The 15375-nt window shown below is 34.0% G+C and overlaps 2 long non-coding RNA genes across 2 annotated transcripts; both read right to left on the bottom strand.

Annotated features, from left to right (window-relative positions):
- Nucleotides 1-809: 809 nt before the first annotated feature.
- Nucleotides 810-1674, bottom strand: LOC123882051. Its single transcript, XR_006799684.1, has 3 exons — nucleotides 1312-1674; nucleotides 1153-1178; nucleotides 810-1019 (listed from the first exon to the last, which is right to left on the bottom strand). It is a non-coding gene; the product is annotated as an uncharacterized LOC123882051 (long non-coding RNA).
- Nucleotides 1675-3791: 2117 nt separating this feature from the next.
- Nucleotides 3792-4666, bottom strand: LOC123923998. Its single transcript, XR_006814555.1, has 3 exons — nucleotides 4335-4666; nucleotides 4176-4201; nucleotides 3792-4042 (listed from the first exon to the last, which is right to left on the bottom strand). It is a non-coding gene; the product is annotated as an uncharacterized LOC123923998 (long non-coding RNA).
- Between the last annotated feature and the right edge of the window lie 10709 nt (nucleotides 4667-15375).

Genomic DNA, 15375 nt, shown 5'->3' with positions numbered 1-15375 from the left:
CCATCCAACTTGAGAGATCAAGGGATTGATGTGCACTCTTTGTTCCTCTTTCCACATTTGTAAGTTTACCACCATGACAATGAGTGGCTAAATCTTTTGTTGTTGGGATTAGGTGTAGCTCATTCATAAATATGTACAACTCTTAATCATGTTATATATGTTTTAATTTATCATCAACTTAGTGTTATCTTTGATTTGCATGTTTATCTTTAAGATTTGAATTGTTATAGACATATTTCACTTTGAATCAAATGGAAAAGATAATCACTTATTAAAAATCCTAAAACTCTAGACATAGATTTAGGTTTTTAATATTCACTTTTGTATTGAAACTTAATGCTGTTGTGTTATTCAAATGTTTCGAGACATCGGAGTTTAAATAATACAATTTAGCCGTTATATTAATTATTCAATCAAGACATCGAGGATTAATAAGTATAACGTGATTCTTGTCGTTAGCTGGACACAGAAACATCAGTGAGCAATACGTGATATGTTGATGATTAGTTAAAATATATATGAATGTTTTAGAAACGTACATATAAGTGAAAGAGTGAAGTCTAATCCCGACAACCTTTTCTCTCTGAATCTTTAATCACATTTTTATTTACATTTATATGCTTTTGCAAGTTTTTATAACAAAACAAACTTTAAATACTTCACTTAAAATTATGGTAATTGTTGAACGGTTTTTAATATCACACTAGTCCCTGTGGAGACGATAATTCTAAAACTTACTTTTGTACTTTCAACAAACACCCCTGCCATTCATTCATTAATCAATTGGGACAATAATAATAATAATTGAAACCATATAAAAAAAAATCATAATAGTTGCGTAAGATGAATGAAAAAGAAAACATAAAAGTAAAACAAACATGGATAATATGATGGAAGTACCTGTATCTTCAAAAACTTCTTCTTTACTCGTGTTTTATACACAACTACCGACTAACATGAGAAAAATTTGTTCCTTTGAGTTGTGATAAATAAAGATGTGGACAGCAGAGATTATAAATCTGAGAAAATAGAGAACAACTGAGGAAAAAAGAAGAAAAAAATTAAATAATAATGATCATCTTTTACTGCATAATCAAAGGAATAAGAAACAAAAACAAATAGATTTAAAGCATAATTGAAACCATGATTTACCTTTCAGTTTAGAGAGTACCAAACTCCTTTGTAATTAACCAAAAAAGAAAAAATAGATTAAGGAAATACATGAGACAAACATAGAGTTCCAGAAATTAGAGAAAAAAAATTACAAAAAAAAAAAGTTAAGGTGAAGAGGTGGCAACAAAAAATTCTCACCTATCAACTTAGATGCAACAAAAATGTCTACTTCCACTCCTCTACTTCCATCAACACAAAAATGTCTATAACATATATTTAGCATCTTCCACCATAAATCAAATTCATAGCTTTGAAAATAATATGAAAAATGTAACTGAGAGGGGAAAGAAATTGCTTGGGTGTGGTTGCAATCCATCAAGGATTGAGGGAGAAAGGTTTTAATTCCATACTAGATATTAGAGAGAAAAAAAAAAGGTGAGATGAAGAGATGTAGGGATTTTTGTTCTCTGGTGAAGAAGATACATGAAAATATAGATGAATTTTTTATGGAGGATTTATAGAGAAACATGGCCTGCATATAGCCATTTTTGTGTAAAGAGAAATTTGTTGATTTGTTGATGATAGGTAGATGAGTAAATTGGTGGTATTTATAGAGAAACATGGATATACTTAAGAAGTGCATGTTGGACAGATGGAATGTTGCATGGAAGATACAGATAAAAATCTTTCATAGAAGACACATGGAAGATTGCATGGGTTTGAGTATTAATTAAAGGAATTTGCAGGTCTTCTGATACAGTGAAATTTGCAGGTCTTCTGATAAATAGAATTTTTAGAAAAGAGGGGTATATTGTGAGTAGGATTAGAATTATGTTTTGTATCTTTACCAAAAAAAAAAAGAATTATGTTTTGTATTATAGGGTTAGAATTAGGTTTGGTATTAGGTTTGGAAAAAGGTTTGGAAAAATGGGTTATTAGGTTTGGTATTAGATTTGGGTGAATTAGGGTTAGTGAATTAGGCTTGGATGAGTTCATAATTTAGTGTATAGGTGGCCATTACTTGATTAAGTTGAAAGAGAATAAATATAACAATTGTTTTTTAGCCACAAATACAGCAAAGATGTGATGAAAAAAATTAAAGCTTAAATAATACAGTAATTATCATTTATAATTAATTATTTTTGGTACAAATGATGATCATCTTTTACTATGGAATAAAAAAATAGATTTTAAATATTATTTGGCTGCATGTTGAAGTTGTTCAATTTCCACTATTCATTGCAATAAATATGATAGAGATGAATAACAAAATTCTTTTTTTTGGTACAAAGAATAGATTAGATTTAGGAAAATAAAACATAATATATGTAAAAAAATTATTAAAATTCTTTAGCGATAATTATAAACCCATTTAAGTTTAGTGATACACTCTAATTATAGCACTAAAATCTACTCTCTAATTTATAACATGAATTAATAAACTTATAACATGACTACTCTCTAATTTTATTTTATTTTAGTGCTATGTAGGAGTATATTATTTACGTATAAGTTTGGTTATGAATTTTAAATATTATAGATTTTTCTCTTTTGAGAATTATCAGTTTGTTAGAGGAGTATTTTTACTTCTCTACCAAAAAAAAAAGAGAGGAGTATTTTTACTATTTTTTTGGATGGGGACATACTATTAGAAATTCAAATTCCTCCAACAAATACGACAATAAATTCTACCCAATTAAATTAGAGTTAAGAACTAAATTAGTGTTTAATAGGAGTGTTGAGTAAAATTAGGAATAATTTCCTACAAAATAGCATTGAATGCACTTCTTTTTTTTTTTTTTGCTTAGTTAGAGAGAGAAGGAAAACAAATGGATTAAATAAGAGAGAGTAAAAATAATGTACCAAAAAAAAAAAAAAAAAAAAAAAAAAAAAAAGAGAGAGTAAAAATAGGAATGTTTAGTAAAATTAGGAATAATTATCCCTACAAATACGTTTTTTTACTTAACTACAAAGACAACAAAATACAAAATATATTGTTATTGTTTGGTTTAGGTTGCAAGCTTCTTGATGAGAATGTTTGGTTCCACATCCCTTATTCTACATTTATCTCTGTTGTAAACACCCTGTCATTCATTAATCAACACAAACCAAATTAAGGTTTTGTTTTGTTTTATTGGGACAATAATAATAATTGAAACCATATAAAAATAAATAAATCATATATAATAGTTGCATAAGATGAGTTTTCTACATGAAATGCAGTAAAACAAAACAAAACACAAAAGTAAACAAACAAACATGGAAAATATGATGGAAGTACCTGTATCTTCAAAAATTCTTCTCCTGAGAACAAAAGGAACAATGTCAACTTGTTGCTTTATTAAATTGAATGGGAATAAATATAATAAAACTTTTTAGCGGGAAAGACAACAAATATTTTATGAAAAAAAAAATTAAAATTTTGGTCTTCATAAGATATTTGATGCTAGTAGTTGCATGCGCTTTGATTGCTTTCCATAAAATATTTTTGTTAATAATTATCCCTACAAAATAGCATTACACTTTTTTTTCCAGAACAAAATTTTTTCCAGCTAAAAAGACAAAGACAGCAAAATACAAAATATATATTGTTATTGTTTGGTTTAGATTGCTTGACGAGAATGTTTGGTTCCACATCCCTTGTTCTGCATCTATCTCAGTTGTAAACACCCCTGCCATTCATTCATTAATCAATTGGGACAATAATAATAATAATTGAAACCATATAAAAAAAATCATAATAGTTGCGTAAGATGAATGAAAAAGAAAACATAAAAGTAAAACAAACATGGATAATATGATGGAAGTACCTGTATCTTCAAAAACTTCTTCTTTACTCGTGTTTTATACACAACTACCGACTAACATGAGAAAAATTTGTTCCTTTGAGTTGTGATAAATAAAGATGTGGGCAGCAGAGATTATAAATCTGAGAAAATAGAGAACAACTGTGGAAAAAAGAAGAAAAAAATTAAATAATAATGATCATCTTTTACTGCATAATCAAAGGAATAAGAAACAAAAACAAATAGATTTAAAGCATAATTGAAACCATGATTTACCTTTCAGTTTAGAGAGTACCAAACTCCTTTGTAATTAACCAAAAAAGAAAAAATAGATTAAGGAAATACATGAGACAAACATAGAGTTCCAGAAATTAGAGAAAAAAAATTACAAAAAAAAAAAGTTAAGGTGAAGAGGTGGCAACAAAAAATTCTCACCTATCAACTTAGATGCAACAAAAATGTCTACTTCCACTCCTCTACTTCCATCAACACAAAAATGTCTATAACATATATTTAGCATCTTCCACCATAAATCAAATTCATAGCTTTGAAAATAATATGAAAAATGTAACTGAGAGGGGAAAGAAATTGCTTGGGTGTGGTTGCAATCCATCAAGGATTGAGGGAGAAAGGTTTTAATTCCATACTAGATATTAGAGAAAAAAAAAAAAGTTAGATGAAGAGATGTAGGGATTTTTGTTGTCTGGTGAAGAAGATACATATGAATTTTTTATGGAGGATTTATAGAGAAACATGGCCTGCATATAGCCATTTTTGTGTAAAGAGAAATTTGTTGATTTGTTGATGATAGGTAGATGAGTAAATTGGTGGTATTTATAGAGAAACATGGATATACTTAAGAAGTGCATGTTGGACAGATGGAATGTTGCATGGAAGATACAGATAAAAATCTTTCATAGAAGACACATGGAAGATTGCATGGGTTTGAGTATTAGTGAAAGGAATTTGCAGGTCTTCTGATACAGTGAAATTTGCAGGTCTTCTGATAAATAGAATTTTTAGAAAGGAGGGGTATATTGTGAGTAGGATTAGAATTATGTTTTGTATCTTTACCAAAAAAAAAAAAAAGAATTATGTTTTGTATTTTAGGGTTAGAATTAGGTTTGGAAAAAGGTTTGGAAAAATGGGTTATTAGGTTTGGTATTAGATTTGGGTGAATTAGGTGAAGGTGTGAAAACACAAGAAGGGGGGGTTGAATTGTGTTTTAGCCAAGTTAAAACTTTTTCAAGATCTTAACTCAACTACGTTAGCAGCGGATAAATAACACAAACAAGAGCAAGATAGAGAGAGAGAAAAAATCACACAAGCAATTTATACTGGTTCCTCTCACAAAACGAGAGTAGTCCAGTCCCCTTGCACTTCCAAGGGATTTCACTATAATCACACAAGATTACACCTGCTCAAGCACACAAGCAAGAGACTTCTCAACAATGCTTAAGCACACAAGCTTAAGACTTCACACTTAAGCACACAAGCTTAAGTTTCCTCAAGTAATAGTAAAGTATATAAAAATATACAAATGCTCTTAAATGAACCTAAAGAGAGCAAATACAATTAGTACAGAGTATTTGACTAAAGTGCAAAAACACTTGATGAGAGGTTCAGAGCTTGTATACACAAAGTTCAGAGTTTGTTCAGCGCACGTTCAATTCTTGATAATTGTATATATATTGCAGCTTATCCTTCTAGTATATATATATCACCAGAAAAGAGTCGTTGCAAAAAGAACCGTTGGAGTTGATAATCTTTTGTCTTCAAGCAGTCTATCTTGATGCAGTTTGGTTGTATCCAAAACTAAGAAAGAGTTTCAGGTACTTTGACTACTGCAGAGTGGACTTTCCTTATTCAGCTAACAAAACTGAAGACCCACGTTCTCAAGTAGGACAGACAAAACGAGAGTAGCTGAACTAATCAGGCTTGAAGGGTCCTTTTCTTCATTGGTAGAAGAGTTGACTAGCAAAGGGAATCTTCACAGCTTTCAAAGAGTTCTTCAGAGGTTGATGAAGCTTGTAGTCAGTCAAGAAGTTCTGAAGACTTCATCCTCTGAATGTTGTAACTTCTGAAGTCCAACATCTTCTGAGCGCTTGTGAACTTCTGAATTCACATCCTCTGAACTTCACTCAGAGCTTATATGATGCTTATATCTGCGCACTTAAAATAAATTTTTAGTCCTTCCAATTGTTAATTAATACTTTGTTATCATCAAAACCTTTATAGATTTAGGGGCAAACATTTTAAATCAATTTTGTTCCAACAATCTCCCCCTTTTTGATGATGACAAACATCAGTATTAATTGACAATTGTTGTTAAATTAACTTATCATGTTTCTCTTAGGTTTATGAGGTTTGCAAGCTCCCCCTAAGATTGATACTTCATAAAGTCTGAACTTTATGTTTTATCCATGATATTTTAATTTAGCATAAGATTAAGATGGTTTGAAATAAAACAAATTTCATATCTTTCTTCAGAGTGAGAGGTTTGCAAGCTCTCCCCCTAAGTCTCATAAGGCTAAGTTAAAATTGCACTCTTAACTTATCCTTACTTATGAAATTTATTTCAGTTTCAACTAACTTAGTCTCCACCTTGAAATACGTAATACAACTTAAAAGTAACAACTTTTAACTTAACGGATAAAAGCGAGATAAAAGTGTGGTTTCAGTTTTGAACTTATCACTTATCAATTAATGCGTAACTACTCCCCCTTTTGTCATTATCAAAAAGTAAAAAAAAATTATATAACCAAGACAGTCAAAGAAGAAGAGTGGTTGTTACAAAGGTGAATTAATTTCAAAAACGAAAACCAACGCGCTCAAAGGTTTATAAAAAGGTGAACGAGTTAACATGCCTGCTTCACGTAAAAACAAGAATAAACAAGTGAAGCAAGAGAGATTGGGAATAATGAAAAGATTTAGTTTACGCATCGCAGAGTTTAAGAGAAAGAAAGATGACGAGCAACGCGAAAAAGATGAGAAGGATAAAGAAGACAACAAGAAACCACAAGACGCTGAGATAATAATCATCTCATCAGATTCTGAAGCTGAAGAGAATGAAGATGATGCTGACTATGTTGAGTTCTTGGCTAGCTATGTTCCAGAAGAGGAACAAGAAGAAGAAGAAGAACCAAACCCAGATCCCATAGAAATTTCATCAGATGATGCTGAGGAGAAATCAGAGATTTCTTCTGAGTTTTATCCATCTGATTAGGATTAGGTTGTCTTTTTCTTTTTCTTTTTACCAATGTACTCAACATTGTTAGAGCATTAATAAAAAAAATTCGTTTTAAAAAGCATCTTGTGTTCTTATGTTCTAATTTATCAAAGAAAATTATCACACGCAAACAAACAAAAATATAACAGACCACATAATCAAGAAAAACAAACATAGCATAAAAGTAAATTGTTCAGAAGAAGAAAAAAAAAAACTTAAAACAAGTGCATAGAATCCTAGGGTTTCTTAAGGAAAGCTAAGAGTTGATCAAATTTGTCGTTCAAGGATCCCACATTGGAAACTAAACCATCCACCTTGGTTTCCAATGTTTGGTGAGCAGCTCTTTGCATTTCCAAACCTTCTTGCTGTTTCCTTAGAGCATCTTGAAAGATCTGCAACTGATCAGTCACAACAGGAGCTTGATCTTGAACCAAAGGCGCTTGTTCTTCAACCAAAGGTGCCTTGCCTTTATCAGAGGGTTCACCTTCCTCTGGATAATCAATCATCAGGACATCATCCTGGTTCAGCACATTCAGTACATCCTCTTCTGTGGCATCCTCATTATGTAGCTCATTTGCCAACTCGGCAACTCTAGCAGCAGCTTCTTCCAGACGTTCATTTTCAATCCGTTGATCCTCAAGACGTTGCAAAATAGTAGAATCAACCCAGCAATCCTTGAATGCAGACAGACGCCTCACAGCAGCAGATATAGCGGCAAGCTTAGCACGCTCATGTTCTTCATGATTGAACGGCGTTAACCTCTTTAACTCAGCCCTAGCCAAACTTTCTCTCATGAAGCTTATCACATCCAAGTCTCTTCTTCCAACCACAGCCTTAATTTCCTCAGCAGCACCATCCAAAGCATTGCAAATCCTTGCCTTAATGCTTGAAATTTCCAAATCCACATCAGAAGGACAAACTAGAAACCTGTCCTTTAACAGAGATAATCTAACCAAGTCATCATGAAACTGAGTGGATAGATTACTAAAAGGGTTAGATGATGAGGGTGAGGGATTGGGAATGGTAGAGAGATTAGGTGATTCAGTAGCAGGGTTGTCAATAATCACAACTTCTGCATCTGAAGGCTTGGGAGCACAAGTGTGAATACGCTCAGGAGAAGCATGTTCAGCACTTGGGTTAGGATGGGGTTCAGGGGTTGGTTCAGATGATGAGATGTCAGAAGTTGATTCAGGGTAAATATGTTCAGGAGATGGTTCAGGAGATTTATGTTCAGGGGATGGGTTAGGAGAGGGTTGTTTGAAAGGAGAGGTTGATTCAGCATTTGGAATATCTGGTTGAGGTTCAGATGGTGGAATGTCAGGTGATAGTTGTTGTGATTGAGGTAGAGGTGATTTTGGTTTAGGAGATGAGCTAGATTTGTGGGTTTCATGAGAAAGAGGTTGATTATTGAGAGGGTCAGGGCTCAGATGTTTTTCGAGTTCAGAAAGAGGGTTATCAGAGGTTGGAATAATTGTGGGTTCAGGAAGTATAGTTCTAAGTGGTTTAGTATAACCTATTCCAATTTCAGCTTCATTAAAGATGTACTTAGTAGACTTACCTTTACCTTTAGGAGTAGGAGCAGGTCTTTTCCTCAAACGAGCAGCCAGAGACTCTTCATCAGATTCAGTTTCTGATTCAGAGGATTCACTTTCTTCACTATCCTCTTCATCATCAACAATAATAGGCTCCTTTGATGATGGTGCAGCAGCTTTTCCAGTCAAAGCTTCATGTTTCCTCTTTGTTCTTTGCTCAGCAGTAGCTTCTTCTACCTTAACCTTCTTCTGAGCCAGAAGATCTGGTTTTTCTTGTTCAGCTTTCCTCTTTGGTTTCCTCTTAGGATTATACATGTTTACAGGAGCTGGAGGAACCATACTTCTATCAACAACAAATCCTTCTTGTCTGAGCACTTCCAAATAGTCCTGAATGATGTGCTCAGCATCAGCTTCTGAGATAACTGGATATCCATCCACATACAGACGATCTTCAAGATTGGCTGTAAACTCTTGTGGAGGTGGAACCACTTTGGATGAGATGAGACGCATCTTGGTGAGGAAGCTGGCATTCAGAATTTCAGGAGTAAATTTCTTTTCAACAAGTTCCGGATGAAACTTCTTCAGATTCTCAACAACATGACCTTGATATAGAAGGTCTGAGAGTAATCTTGGATAGGCTATAGCTGTCTTCCTCTGAGATTTGCTTAAGAAGATTGCCTCACAGATCCTCTCAAAGAAATATTCTCCCAGATTCACCTTCATTTCTTTCAGAAGAAAGTAGATCAGATGACGATGAGTCCAGGAAATGGTATCAGTACCACCGACTCTTGGACTGATAGAAGCTAGTATGATCTTGAAAAGTACTCTGCAGACGTCAGTCAAACCTTTGACTTTACCCTTCAGTTTCAAATCTGTACACATCAGAGCCAGAAGATCATCTCTGTACCTAGTGTCCTTCTCAAAAACATCCAACTCTATCCCAGAGTTATCCAAACCAAGCAACGCATTAAAGTGAATAGGTGAGAAAGCTAGGTTCATACCACAGATGTTAGACCTAATTTGCTTTCCGGTGAATTCCAATAAACCCATTTCTTTCCTAGATTTACCTTTTAAACTAGGATTTCTCTCAATAGCAGCACGTTCTTCTTCCTTAGCTTCATGCTTGTCAAAGACCTTAGCTTTCATCCAGAATTTCTTCAAGAGATCTGGGTAAATAGGACCATTTAACATGCTGAAGTACTTATCCCAACCTTGAGCGGAGAAGTAATGTTTCACATCAAACCCATTTGCCTTTATACTGTCGAAGTCGATCATCTTTTCAGAAAGAAATATGAGCTCAGATTCTGGAAACTCCATCTCGTTCCCAACGATTTGAAGATTTTTGAACATAAAAGGTGGAATCTTTGTTGACGACGAAGGTCCAGCCATTGTTGGAGATAGGGTAGGGTTTGGAAACTAACGAGAGAGAAAGAAAGTTTGTTGGAGGTTTAGAGAGAATATGAAAGTGTAGGTTGTGAAAGTGAGAAGTGTGCAAGTGTATTGTGTAAGTTTTATTTAAATGCACACAGTTAACACGAAAATAGCAAATTTGGGAAGTTACGCTAATTGACAGAAAGTTGAATACCAAAAGTCATCATTAACCACCCACTACCTGACACACGTAGACCACGTGCAGAAATTTACTCGGTAACTGCTATTTTAATGGACAACTGTTCAGCAGTGAATACTAAACGTTTCCCACTTAAATAGTTCAGAGCCTCTGAGTTATTTAAAATTCTCTATCAGAGTCAAGTACTTCAGAGCTTGTGTTTCAGATGTTCTGAATCATAAGTTCTGATATACATAACCTCTTACACTTTAAAAGCCCAAAAAAAAAATTTCATTCAGAGATTGAAAACATGTTCAAATGTTTCTTTATAAAATCAAATCTTTCAACAGGTAAGGCTTTAGTAAATATGTCAGCCCATTGATTTTCAGTATCAACAAACTTAATATCTATAATGCCTCTCTGAACATAATCTCTGATAAAATGGTGTTTAATTTCAATATGTTTGGCTCTAGAGTGTAGAATAGGATTTTTAGATAAATGAATGGCTGCAGTATTATCACAATATAAAGGAATATTGTTACTGCTTACCTGATAATCTTCTAACTGATATTTTAACCAGAGTAGTTGTGTGCAACACTTAGCTGCTGAAATGTATTCTGCTTCTGCTGTAGACAAAGCTATAGTAGTTTGTCTCTTACTAGCCCAGGAGATAAGGTTTTCACCAACAAATTGACAATTGCCACTTGTGGATTTTCTTTCAATTTTATCTCCAGCATAGTCAGCATCACAGAATCCATTTAGCACATAATCATTGGATTTCTTATAGAGAAGTCCAAGATTAGTTGTTCCTTTCAGATACCTAAAGATTCTCTTTACAGCAGTAAGATGAGATTCTCTTGGATCTGACTGGAATCTTGCACATAAGCAAACACTGAATAAAATATCTGGTCTAGAGGCTGTCAGATAGAGTAAGGAACCAATCATACCTCTGTAGACCTTTTGATCTACTTTTCCTTCATCATCTGACTTGCTCATGTTGGTAGTTGAATGCATAGGAGTGTTCATTATTTTGCAGTCATCTAGATTGAACTTCTTCAGAAGTTCCTTGGTATATTTTGATTGATGAACATAAGTTCCTTCCTTCTTCTGATTGATTTGAATTCCAAGAAAGAATTTCAATTCTCCCATCATGCTCATTTCAAATTCATCCTGCATTATCTTAGAAAAATTCTTGCACAAGGAAGCATTAGTTGAACCAAAAATAATATCATCAACATAAATTTGAATGATTAAGATGTCTTCTTTGGTTGTTTTTCTAAAGAGTGTGCAGTCAACCTTTCCTTTTTCAAAACCCTTTTCAAGAAGAAAATTACTGGGTCTATCATACCAAGCTCTTGGAGCTTGTTTCAGACCATACAGTGATTTCTTCAATTTAAAAACATGTTCTGGGTTTGAGACATCTTCAAAACCAGGAGGTTGCTTAACATACACTTCTTCAGAAATAAAACCATTTAAGAAGGCACTTTTAACATCCATCTGATACAAGGTTATTCCATGATTAACAGCATAAGATAGAAGTAACCTGATTGCTTCAAGTCTAGCAACTGGTGCAAAGGTTTCAGTATAGTCAATCCCCTCTTGTTGACTATAACCTTGTGCAACCAATCTAGCCTTGTTTCTTACCACTTCACCTTGTTCATTCAGCTTGTTTCTGAATACCCATTTTGTTCCAATAATGTTCTTGTGTGAAGGTTTAGGCACTAGAGTCCATACATCATTCCTTTGAAATTGATTCAGCTCTTCTTGCATTGCTACAATCCAAGCATCATCTTTCAGAGCTTCATCAATCTTTGAAGGTTCCATCATTGAGATAAGACCAACTAATGATTCCTCATTTCTCAGTTGAGATCTTGTCTTCCTTGGACTATCCTTGTTGCCTAATATCAGTTCCTCTGGATGTGATGATTTGTATTTGAAGGTATTTCTTGGGGGCTCATCATCTTCAGACTCACCAACATCAGGTTCAGCAGTTGCTTCAGTTCTTTGTTGTTCAGAGTCTGTAGGAACTGTTATGTTCAGAGGTTCTTCAGAGAATGGATGTTCTGAGTAGTTTGGAATATCTGAATATTGATCCTCTGATACCTGAAATCTAGACAAACCTTCCACAAGCTCTGACACTTGGTCAGGCTCTTTGTCATCAAATTTGACATGCATACTTTCTTCCACAGTGTGTGTTTCAGAAATATACAGTCTGTATGCTTTTGAGCGTTCAGAGTATCCTATAAAGATACCCTTATAACCTCTAGCATCAAATTTCTTTAGATGGACTTTGTTATTTAAGATGTAACACGTACATCCAAACTGATGAAAATAAGAAATATCAGGTTTTCTTCCTTTGAACAATTCATAAGCAGTTTTGTTCAATTTAGATCTGATATAGATTCTATTTTGAACATAACATGCTGTGTTTACAGCTTCTGCCCATAAAAACTTTGCTACATTTGTTTCATGCATCATGGTTCTGGCCATTTCTTGCAGAGTTCTATTCTTCCTTTCTACAACCCCATTTTGTTGAGGAGTTCTAGGAGAAGAGAATTCATGCAGAATGCCATATTTTTCACAAAAGTTTTCAAAAGGTTCATTTTCAAATTCTCCACCATGATCACTTCTAACTTTTAAAATAGTGTAGCCTTTTTCATTTTGAATTTGTTTGCAGAAGATGCTAAACTCATCATAAGCTTCATCTTTTGTTCTTAGGAATTTTACCCAAGTCCATCTACTGTAATCATCAACAATTACTAATCCATACTTCTTTCCATTGATAGAGGCAGTGTGAACTGGCCCAAAAAGATCAATGTGAAGAAGTTCCAATGGTCTTGAGGTAGAAACAATGTTTTTAGGTTTAAAAGAAGATTTTGTAATTTTTCCTTTTTGACAAGAACCACAAAGTGTGTTTGAGTGATATTTGATTTTTGGTAAACCTCTGACAAGGTCAAGCTTGCTGAGCTTAGAGATCAATCTCCAGTTAGCATGGCCTAACCTCTTATGCCAGACCCATTTTTCTTCACTCAAAGTCAAAAGACACATCACTTTTTGTTCATTCAAATCAGAAAGATTAATTTTATAAACATTGTTCTTTCTAAGACCCTTGAATATAATGGAATTATCAGATTGTTTGGTTACAGTACATGATTCCTTATTAAAAATGACTACATAACCATTGTCGCAAAATTGACTTATGCTCAATAGATTATGCTTAAGTCCATCAACTAACCAAACATCATTAATAGATAGGGAAGAATTACCTACTGTACCTGTACCTATTATCTTTCCTTTTTGATTACCTCCAAAACCAACAGATCCTCCTTCTTTCATAGTCAGCTTAGAAAATAGTTGTTTGTCACCAGTCATATGCCTTGAACATCCACTATCCAAATACCATGAATGTTTCATGATACTTCTTTGAGTGGCAGGCTGTATGAGAAACAACTTTAATCATTGCGATAGAACTCTTCATCAAGGTTAATGATAAAGTCATCCCAGTATTCTTCCTCTTCATTTATAAAGTTCTGATTGTTAACTTGAGAACTTGTCAGCCATTGGTCTAGGACATAAGCCCTTCTTCCCTTGCATAAGACTTGTTTCCACACACTAGGTAGGACATATCCTTTCCTAGTTGGTAAATCTGAATGGTACATAATTTCAGCTTTTGGTACCCATCTTCTGGGTCCACGCTTGTTAGTCCACAAATGCTTATTATGTTGTCTAGTGTTGGAGAAAGATCTTGGTTTGGAATAATAACCTTTTTGAAACCTTTTCTTTTGAAATCTGTTGTTATTCCAGGATTTGGATTGTTTATGATTCCATGGTTTGTATTTATCACCAATCCCATGTCTTGATTGATTATATCTACTGACTCTAGAATCATAAATAATCTGAGTCCTGTACTCTATCTGAGATTTACAATTTTTTCTTTTAAAAACTTCTGATCTTTTAGATTGACTAGCTTCAGGTACTGAAGTTCCTTTGAATCCAGAATTTGAAGTCTCAGATGTTGAAGCTTTCAGAACTTCTGAACTAATATTCTCAGGTTCTGAACAACTTCTATCTTCTGAACTTTTCTTTCCAGATCCTGAGGAACTAGGTTCCTCTGAGCTGTCAGCTTCTAAATCACTCAGATCATCATTGTCATTTTCAACAATACCAGGATTCTTTCCCTCTGCACTTGGTGGAACAACATAATAAACCCAAGATTTTCCAACCTTTTTGGCAAAGGTCTTCAGCTTTGAATATGTTCTACCATATTCATAGCCAAGTCCTTCTCCTCTATGTCTCAAGACATTATAAATTCTATTAGCAGCTTTGCTCTTCCCAAGGTTGAGATGCACAAACTGTTGAAGAGCTATTTCCTGCTCATCAATAGGTTTGTGACAAACAGCACAACCCTTTTCAAAGTCATTTACTCTATTCAGAGTTTCTTGATAAAGACCTTGAAAATGTTCTGCTTGTTCAGTCAGAGTGTTAAGCTTTTCTTGTAAAACTTTTTGTTTACTTAACACTCTGAGATGTTTCTCAATGACCTTGTTAAGTGCAGTTATAAGTTGAGATTTAGAGCAGTCAGAAAATACCTCATCAGTTACTTCTGAATCTGATTCTGATTCATCGTCTGAATCTATATCTGAGTCAGTTGAAGCCATCAGGGCTAGATTTGCCTCTTCTTCTTCCTCAACTTCTTCCTCAGATGATAGCTCTTCAAAGGTAGCCATCAGACTCTTTCTCAATTTACTCTTGAATTGTTGCTTCTTTGAGCTGTATCTTTTGCTTTTGTCTTTAGCAGACATTTCTGGACAATCAGCAATAAAGTGTCCTGGCTTCTTACAGTTGAAGCAGTTCTTCTGATCATCCTTTTTGCTGACAAAATTTCTGGAGCTGTTACCTCTGAAATTTCTTTTGTTAAATCTGTTCCATTGCTGAAACTTGGTGAATAAAGCAAACTCATCCTCATTCATCTCATCCTCTTGACCATCAGCAGAAGATTCTTCTTCAATATCAAGAAGCTGAGTCTTAAGAGCCTTAGAAGTAGTCCTAGTTGACTGTAAAGCCACTGACTTGGACTTCTTCTTAGTTTCTGAGTCAGCATCCAGAACCATCTCATGGCTTCTGAGATTGCTTATCAGAGCTTCAAGACTCAGAGTCTTGAGATTT

This window comes from Trifolium pratense, linkage group LG4 (assembly GCF_020283565.1).
Source record: "Trifolium pratense cultivar HEN17-A07 linkage group LG4, ARS_RC_1.1, whole genome shotgun sequence".
Classification (NCBI taxonomy): Eukaryota; Viridiplantae; Streptophyta; class Magnoliopsida; order Fabales; family Fabaceae; genus Trifolium; species Trifolium pratense.
Note: the sequence above shows the minus strand (reverse complement) of the source record. Positions and strands in the feature narration are given on the sequence as shown.